The sequence below is a fragment of the Papaver somniferum genome, chromosome 5 (genome assembly GCF_003573695.1).
Source record: "Papaver somniferum cultivar HN1 chromosome 5, ASM357369v1, whole genome shotgun sequence".
Classification (NCBI taxonomy): domain Eukaryota; kingdom Viridiplantae; phylum Streptophyta; class Magnoliopsida; order Ranunculales; family Papaveraceae; genus Papaver; species Papaver somniferum.
In genome coordinates, this window is record NC_039362.1 from 33397375 (window position 1) to 33405952 (window position 8578).

The window sequence follows — 8578 nt, forward strand, 5'->3', positions numbered from 1 at the left end:
AACAATTGAACTTTTTCAGGAACATGATGGTCTAGAAATTAGGAAAATTGTGACTAGTCTATCTAGAGACACCCAAAATTCTAAGTTTTGGGGTAGTGATCGTCAAGTTTCCTAATCGAGCCTGGTGTTCCTGAAGTATTACCTGAGTCTCTTCCGACTCCACAACTTGATCCTCCTGATATTGTCCAGGAGGAAATCCAGGAGTTAGAAACCCATATTCAGAAGAATCTGTTTGTCAAGACACTCATATGAAGCCCAAGTGGGCACCATAAAAAAACCAATTATCTTGCAGGAAACCTTGGATGAGGATGTGCTCTGTCTGTTCATTTTTCTGATTTGGTGCAGTTGTCTCATAATTTTGGAAGTTTTATTTGATTTGGTTGACCCGCAGTTGTTTCGACTATTGATATATGATTTGAAAAGGTACGTAATTAGCCATTTGTGGTATTTAACGTCTGGCTGAAGACTTTAAACTTAGCACTTCTTGGGAGGTAACTCAACATCCATGCGACACAGTAATATCTTTCCTTATCTCTTTTGCTTTAAATGGTAACGGTTTCTCCTTGTTTATGCTTTTAATTTCATCTTTAGAACATTGAGGACAATGTTAGATTTAAGTTTGGGGGTATGGAGAAACTTTTTAGTTGCATTGTTAAACTCCAGAGCCTAAAAAATTATGCTTATTAAGGATGGCACTAGCCAATCTAAGTGGATGGAAGCATCTTGGTTGTAGGAGTTGAGGAACCAATTTGATTAGATGGAAACATCTAAAGAGTCTATTCATAAAAGCACAGAGCTCGGGTGTTAGGAAAAAAAAACATGGTAGTTTCGCCATATCTCGTTGAATTCTTTTCACTTCTGTTTTTATTTTGTTTTCTTTAAAATATGTTTCTCTAAGTGATTAGGTGGGGCTCACGATTCAAGTTGTTACCAATGCTAGGGTGAAATAGAGCGATTGCGACTAAAAGAAAAAAAAAGGTGAAAAAAAATATATATATATTATGCAAAAAAAAAAATAAAAAAAATAAATTGGGACCAGACCACCAGCCCAACCAGAATAAATTCAATAAAGTCGACCACTAGTACCCTTGTATATGCCAGCTGAGTTAACCTAGAGTTAGGATTATCGACCACTGGTTCCCTTGTATATGCAAGTGTGTTGATATTAGTCCATACCAGTATCTCAATCCATTAGGATAGGTTCGTTTTGGAAGTGGCCTTCAGACAGATATGAGAAACACCATTCACCTTAGTCAACATCGAAACCATCTATGTTTTTCTATATCCATCTCATAATCTATCCATGTGATTGGTTGACTCCGGTTATGATGTCCATAAACTATCTGAGTAGAGCTTTGTCACTTATATATGAATTTTAGTAAGCTTGAGTGCAAACTCGTGTATAGCAATTGGAATTTCGCGTCAGGGTACTTCCTCCTGTAGTCATTATGCCAACCAAGGAGATTCTTTAGTGCCTTCCAAGGTTCTGCGTAAATAGCTAGGGTATGGAGTGTAAAGGTTTTGTGGGTATATCTCTTGTAAGCCCTCCCGAGATTATAACTCGGCTACTAGGGCCACCTAGGGGTTTAAAGGCTTGTTGCATACGCTAAATGCAACTGATGATGCCTGCGACAGTGAGTTAGGATTTTATTTTCTAGAATTGATTTGCTCGAGGACTAGCAAATAATAAGTTTGGGGGTATTTGATAGACGCATTTATATGTCTATTTTGATCTCGATTTTCTATATTGTTAGTACCCATTTTTGTATTTATTTTAGTATTTTATGTCTTTGTAGGTATTTTTGGAGAAATAAGCTTTTGTGGAGAAAGTTGCTTGAAAAGTGGCATTTGGACTGCCAGAGGAAATTATTAAAGGCACCCCAGATATGTGTTAAAGGCATTACAGAAGTATGTTGGAGACGCCCCATGAAAATGTTATTGGCACCCGAAAATTTACTACAGGCACCCGAAAGACAAATGCTAAGAGGACCCCAATGGTGGATAAGAGGTAACCAAATTACTAAGGGGCACCCCAAAGTTCTATTCGCACCCATCAGTTGGATAAGGTGAGGTCATCCCCTACCTTTTGAATTTTCGAAATTGGCGGGAACTATTGGCACGGAAGAACAGATTTATGATTTGAATTTAAGGGATGTTTGGGATAGATTCAATTGCCAAATTCGGTTGGGTTGGACTCTCAATGACTAAACAGGTTGGGTACATTTGTTTCGATCGACTGGAATGGGTTGGATAATTGATTCTCGGCAAATCAGGAAAGCAAGGGATACTCAGTTTTTTGGAAGTTTCGTGGAGAATTTCAAGGGTTGTTGCAATCTGATTTTGTTCTTAACTAATTTACAAAGGCGAATGGCGTGTTTTGGGAGATAAATGAGGAATCAAATCCTCTTATTTTCGGTGGTTTTATGAAACAGGGAAGGTGAAGTATTCTCAGAAACTTTTGATTTTCAGTTAAGGAATTTACGTGCAGTTTTGGAATATTTTCAATCACACAGTACACGTATGCTCCTAGAACTATATTTTATTGGTTGGGGAAGTATTTTTTTTTTGACAACACAGATAAGCCGCGAAGAAAAGAGAAAGTTCGAAACTTTCTGCAAAAATAAAGAGTGAGATTTAATCGAGTTTTATGAGCTTGATGTGTATAAATAAGGTGGCTAGAGACGCACAAGGGGTGTGGGGACTTTGGGGGGGGGACCAACAAAGGCACAGAGGAGAAGAAATCAGAGCTGCAGGAATTGTTGTTGTTGCTGCTGCAGTTATCAAGAACACGAAGAACATTGGACTAACAGAGTCAGTCGCAGAGCAGTCTTATATTCTACAACAGTTTGTTATTATAGTTTCTTGGAACAGTACAATTGCAACACCTATAAATTGTTGCAAATATCTGTATTAGCACTTTTCTCTTGTTTTTCACCTATTTGAGCTATGAACACCTATTTTGAACACGTGAATAACATGAGGAGTTAAACCCCATTGCTGAGGTGACGGAGGAAGCGATTTTTCCAACAATTATGTGGTAATCTCTATTTTTAATGATTTTTGCAATTTCTTTTATGATTATTTGCATTGAACTGAAATCGAATATATGATTTTGATTAAGTGGTTGTGTTCTCAATTGATGGGTCATGCTTAGGTTAAGTCTTTTGATGGTCCATGATTTCAATTACAACTATTGTTTTGAGAATTTACTTGTCTAGGCAGAAATATTAGAATCACTTTAAACGTAAAAAGTTGCATGAATATTGATTAGATTAAATCACATAAAAATTGGAGATGATGGAATCCCGAGTCTCAGTGCTTTTAAAATCTTGATAACAACTTTATCTTGAGTTTTCTATTTTAAAATATAATTCTAAAATCAAATCTCTACAAGTCTTTAACGAACCATTTTTCTTACCACTGTAAAAACTTCATCACAGCGATCTGAGAATTTTCATCTCAATGTCCTTTTCAGGAATAGTCTTACTCAATGCAAAGGATGCATTAACAATTTCAGACACTTTGTGATTAAATTCATCAAATATTTCTTCATCTGCCATACGAAGGTTTTCCCAATCGGAATTAAGGTTTTGAAGCCTAGCTTCCTTTTCACTGGAGTTACCTTCGAAAAGTTCGCGGACTGGGTTCGCGGACTGGGTTCGCGGACTTAAGCTCATGGAAGGAGTTCACAAACTCCAGCAGAAATTCTCAGGTCGAGAACTTCCACCAGTTCGCGGACTTGGCTCACGCTACTTCCATTTCTCTTGATCAACAAAGTTCGCAAACTTTGGTTCAAGGAATAAGGACTTATACATATATGTGTTTCCACAACAATGCTTATATCCTACCAATGGTTATGTAATATAAACTCTCATTTCAATCATTGAAGCATTCTCAGAGGACGGATATAGTCGTTCTTCACAGACCATTTTTCGTCAGAGCAATTTTCAAAGTGATTGAAACATAACATGACTTTCGTCACTAGGTAAAGTTGAATTCGGCTAAAGTGAAAGCTTACCAACACATATTTCGAGAAATAGATAGGCGAGATAAACTCGGTTCGAAATATCAAATGTGCATAATGAAAGTCTATATATCAAAACGACTTTTGTCTCAAGAGTATGAGATAGAATAGATAGACTTTTGAGTGACAGATAAGTTCAAGTCTCCACATACCTTGTAGTCGATGAAGATCCACCAGTTCCTTGAGTAGTCCTTCGTCTTGTATGATGATTGTCATGGAGTTCTTGAGCTCAACTACACTTTCTATCCTAGTCCGAGACCTTTAGCTATGTAGGCTAGAAATCAAGACTTATAGTTTTGATCACTAACATTGACAAACATGCTTGAGATAGAAACACATGCGAGTTAGACCGAGCAATGCTCTAACACACATGATCTTCATCAAATGGAAAAAGATACCAAACTTAATTGGACGGAGGTTTATGAACCATGCATGTGAGTTGTGATTAATTATCGTAAAGGTAACCAAATATGTGATAACACCAATTTTGGTGATTACAATTTCATTAAAGAAATAGAACTGTAAACCATTTTTAATGGATTTTTTTCTTCTTCTTTTCTTTACTTTAAAAAGAAAATTAAAAAGAAAAACATCAACTTCTGGTAATTACAGTTTCATTAGGGGAATAGAAACTGCAAACCATTTCTCAATGAATTTTTTTTTCTCTCTATGCAAAGTACCAGAAAAGAAATCAAACTTAAAGAAAATTGTCACCCATAAATAGATAAATAGATAACTTAACCAAGCATATAAACTAAAAAAAGAAAAAGGAAAGATGCACAATAAAAGTACCGACGAAAACTTGGATATAACGCCATCCAATCAGCCCAAGTATCGGTGGCTCTTCCACATGTTTAACCGTGGTTGATTTAACCTTCTAAGCATCTCGAAAGTGAACTTTTTGCTATTGGAAAATATCACCATCAGAATTATATCAATTCAAGGTGACCACATGCAATAAAACAAAAAGAAAAGAGGCCAATTAGTATACGGTTCCAAAAGATAAAATCATAAATATTTACATCAGTGTGATATGCGATAACTAAAGTTAAAAAAGAAGGAGACGTCGTAAATATTTACATCCTGCCGATAATGTCTTGTAAACTAGAAAAGTATAGAAGGAGACACAAAGTAGAGGGGAGAAAAAAGGAAGAAATATTATTCATGTGTACAATAAACAAACATATAGATCCCCTATTTTTAGGACTAGACACAAGAACATCCCAATAATAAACGAGATTTACCCTAAATATTCTTAACATAATTACACGCTTATAACAAAAATAAAGTATTCTCTCCAACCCATAAATTTTCCTATTATTTGTTTACTTATTTGTAGGCATACAATTGGTTAAAATCTTTTCCATTTTTATTTTTCAATAATTTTTACTAACAAAAGTGTGACTAGGATGGGAAGACATCCTCTAAGTGAATGTCTAGAACTAGAGGTACACCTAGAAGACGTCTACCTTTTTTTTGCCACATCATCTTCACATCAATTGGTTGGAGATTATTTTTTATAAATATGGTTGTGGATCCTACGTGGATTAGATCTTTTTCCTTCACACACATTCCATTGGAGAGACTCTAAGACCTTCATATTTATTTTGACACCCTTCATATTTTATAGGACCTACTGCTGGAGATGGATTTAATTTAAACGAGGGTCTACAATCCTATGTGTCAAAAGAAAATAAAACTCTCACCTTTTATTGGAGATGCTCTTAGGAATTCGTGGTAACAAACATGTGAATATTATATGGATCACATTCGGACAATTTGGATCCAGTTATAAAGGTGGTAAACAGTTCGTAAATTTACGACTAGGAATTACTAGGTAATCCTATCTAGAGTACCCGTTTAACAGGTATCCACGAAAACAAAATACTCGTTGGTTCAAAAACATATTTTTAGATCATATTTTTTACTCGCTAATCCAACGCACGTGCGAGTCCCTGATATCCTTTGTATTTTTTTTCCTAGATTATCCTGCTGCAACGACATCTGCCAGGAGAAAATCAAATCAACTTCTGCTTTTTTTCTTTTCTTTTATGTGTACTTAATGTGCTACTAGTGAAATGCTTTTTTTCTTTTCTTTTATGTGTACTTAATGTGCTACTAGTGAAATCGCACGCGCGATGCGCTTGTAGCAAAACTTCTTTGCATTTTCCATACCTATCAGTTCTCGGAGTGGAGATTATTCTATAGCTCGAGTAACAACAAATTGCTGGTGTGATTTATGCATTAACATGGGAAACAAAGATAGGGTTGCCAATGTATATTTAAGATAATGTGCGAAGCATGTTGTTCTGTTCCAAACACACACTACGCACCTGCCGCCTGAGATTTAACCTAACGGTTTCCTGAACTACCATGTATCACCTTGGTACCTAATCATGCCATATATTCACAGCTTTTCACATCTCACATACCGTTTAAGCAAAACAGACTTTTTAAACTGACAATATACAACTGAGACCAACAAAACAGGCTTTACATTGCATGAGCATTTAAATTTAGACGAATAAAATGTTCTTGCATATATTGCTTTGCTATGTAAGCTTTAAAGGACATTACTGCTATCCTCGAAGATTTATTTAATGTAGATCTTTCAATTTATAAAAATAAGAAAAAAGGATTCAAAACAGAAGACAAAATACTTGTTCAAATTCCGCTGATCTTGAAATCCATTATCAGAGTTTTAGGACTTACGCGACGTATTACACAGCAGAAACCAAATAGACTTGAAACCACAGTCTTGTGAGTACTGTACTGGAGATGCTAGACCCTCAGTTGGCTGATTTTTCACGGCACCAATAAAATTTCTGCTGGTGTCTCCCGTTTATGGTTCATGGATACGGAAATTCAGCATAGAACTGCATGAGTAAATATAAACCTATATGCAACTGCCAAGTTATTGAACCATACTGATTACCTGGTCATTCAAGTTAGTACTACCGCCTCTAGCATCTGAACTGCAGTCCTGAAGAGAGCATAAATAGGCAAGCTCCCAATGTTTAGTTCTCTCATATATAGCTATAACTGAAACAACACATAAGTTAACGATAAGGAAAGCATACAATTTTGTGCAAATTAAATGCATCAACAGTATTTAAAATACTGGTCCGTAGACACAGAGGACTACTATCTTATCTACAGATGATGTTGCAACACTATATAAATTTGCATACGATTTCAATCATGTGCAATCATTCATGGCATGATAGTACTTTAAGTAAATGGAATAATTGAAACAATCTGGAATTTCAAGTAAGTTAACTTATTAAGGGTTTGCTCCGTTGATGTCCTCAGGGAAAGACATTTCTTACTGAGTTGAAATCCATAATCAAAAGTTTGTATTAACTACAATGCATTACAAAATATCCATAATGCATGAGTGAAAATAAACAACTGCAATCAAATCGACTCACACAACAACATCGCAAGTCGTTTTACGCGAGAAATCTGTCAAGATTACCTTTAATGTTAGAGAAGAAACACAATGCCAGAAAGATAGTAAATCTGAGGATAATTTTGGCTGCATTCATCATGTCAAATGTTAATCAACTAAATTGGTTTCATTTTCACTGATAAACTACTGACAACCTAGTGGAGCTAATGACTTTTCTTCCAAACAGAAAAATGGATCAACACAGATTTATAAAATGGTAAATAGGAAGAATAACTCACTTGATCAAAATCAATCTCAGGGTCTGTAAAACTAACACGATGGATCATGTTGTGCAATGCCTCCACCAGGCCATCCATTTAAACATAAGAATCAAATTTTCTCTGAACTTAGTTAACATTAAAACTTTGGAGATTTTCCTAGTACGATAACAATTCCTGAAAACACATCAAGGGAAATTCGTTATCTTTCAACCTCTTGCTACCTAATACCACAGATTTTAAGTCTTCATCATAATTTGTCAATTCCTCCTCTTCTTCTTTGCCCAACATCCACACAGATTCCTCCAATCCCTCTTCATCTACAATCTCTACTACCGACCTAAAATTAAACCCAGCTGGATCCTCCATAAACTCGCACTAATTCAATCTTCATATCTAATATCACTGCAATATTTTCCACAAACAGTTAAAGGTGATACACTAAGTTGTTTAATGAAAATATCGAAGTAGTGTAAAGTTTCCTTAGAGCATCTCCAACATTAGGTCAAAAAAATTTCACCTGGATGTCATTGTTAGACCTCTATTTATTTAGATTTTATCCATGAATCTTAATAAGCCTGGCGAGATTGGGGAATACTCAAACTAATTGGGGTATACCCAATTTTAAAGGGACTCTTTTTGAGGGTTTTAGGGGGAGTCCTAATGGGTAAGTTAGGAAACTACTCTTATCCTTTAAAAACCTATTACCCTAAATCAGTTTTAATCTTTTCATTTCATCTTCTTCTCCTCCACAACCCTACCGGCCCCATCACCCCCACCACCACCAAAACTCGTCGATCAATTCGTTAAAATCGTCGATTCGAAAAACTCCGATTAATCTTCATCAATGGATCCACCACGGCGAAGGGCAACTCGTATGAAAGA

At 35.8% G+C, this 8578-nt stretch overlaps 1 long non-coding RNA gene across 1 annotated transcript; it reads right to left on the reverse strand.

Moving 5' to 3' along the window:
• Window positions 1-6277: 6277 nt before the first annotated feature.
• Window positions 6278-8237, reverse strand: LOC113281346. Its single transcript, XR_003326054.1, has 3 exons — window positions 7715-8237; window positions 7503-7562; window positions 6278-7066 (listed from the first exon to the last, which is right to left on the reverse strand). It is a non-coding gene; the product is annotated as an uncharacterized LOC113281346 (long non-coding RNA).
• Window positions 8238-8578: the final 341 nt, after the last annotated feature.